At 38.7% G+C, this 1,212-nt stretch overlaps 1 long non-coding RNA gene across 1 annotated transcript; it reads right to left on the bottom strand.

Annotated features, from left to right (window-relative positions):
• Positions 1-287: 287 nt before the first annotated feature.
• Positions 288-876, bottom strand: LOC119273692. The gene is made up of 2 exons (XR_005134948.1): positions 751-876; positions 288-646 (listed from the first exon to the last, which is right to left on the bottom strand). It is a non-coding gene; the product is annotated as an uncharacterized LOC119273692 (long non-coding RNA).
• Between the last annotated feature and the right edge of the window lie 336 nt (positions 877-1,212).

A 1,212-nucleotide genomic window follows, 5' to 3' on the forward strand; every position in this document is an offset into this window, starting at 1 on the left:
TTACCGGCGATCATCGTCCTCGTGTGATTCACGGCTACACCGGTGCTGAGAGGCTTTCACATCATCAATTCGCAGGGCCGTCTCTAGCTGACGGGTTGATGAGAAAAAGGCTAGAAAACAAAACAGTTGTACCAAGGGATGCGTCCGTGTCAGCTTCTCACAAATGATAGATGAACAGCGATCGATGACTGCAAAAGGCTCAATTTTTGGGTCCTTTTGGGAGAGCAATTAAGCCAGCATGAAGATAAAAGTATGGAAAATGTAAAATGATATGTAACCAATCTAGGTGAAATGAAGGAGCGCAAGTCGCTAGTTTTTTTATTAATTATTTAAGTGGCGGATCAAATTTCTAGAAAATTTTCTAGCAAATTTGCTAGCTGATCAACACATGATTATCTCGGGACCCATAAGGTTGGGATTTTTATTAACCCAAAGAATGAGAGATGGCACAACTACTGTGTTGCTGGTGGCGGTGGGCAATTAATCTTGCACGGGCAGTTTATGAAGCATTCCCCAAGGTTTACCCAACATATCCTGTCCGTTTGACAACAATATTGCAGGTCTGGGGGCTGGTGATGGTCTTTATAACAAGGGGGGCGGACTACTTCGATCATCCCGTTGCTCCCCTTGTCGTTTATGCTTTCACCTGATTAACACAAAAGAAATAACAGACTTATCCTCTAGTAGATATATAAACAATGTAAGCCAACAATCTATTTCCAAATAAAACGAACTTTAACTATTAATTACCGTTTGCGCATCCAAGACAGGCAAAGCATACCACAAGAACAAAACAAAGCAGTGCAAGTCCTTGGACATTGTTCCTCATGTATTTGGCCGTCATAACTGAGAATCTAAGGTAATGTCTGGTGTTCTTCTAAGTGAGACGAGTGATCGAATGCATGCTCCATGGTTCATATTTATAGGAGAGTGTGTTGACATTGGCAGGGGTTGTCCAGACGTTCAATTTTAGTCCACTTATTTCTTTCTTTTGTGAAAAATGATTTATTGTCATCTCTATCTTTCTATCTGTATCTATCTTCTATCTATATTTTCTATCCTATCTATCTTCTATCCCAACTTTATATCTGTATCTATATTGTATCTTTATTTTATATCTCTATCTAACTTCTATCTTCTTCTACTTCTATCTCTTTCTATCTTTTATCCCTATTTTACATATTTATCTATCTTCTATCTCTGTTCTATATC

The sequence above is a fragment of the Triticum dicoccoides genome, chromosome 3A (assembly GCF_002162155.2).
Source record: "Triticum dicoccoides isolate Atlit2015 ecotype Zavitan chromosome 3A, WEW_v2.0, whole genome shotgun sequence".
Lineage (NCBI taxonomy): Eukaryota > Viridiplantae > Streptophyta > Magnoliopsida > Poales > Poaceae > Triticum > Triticum dicoccoides.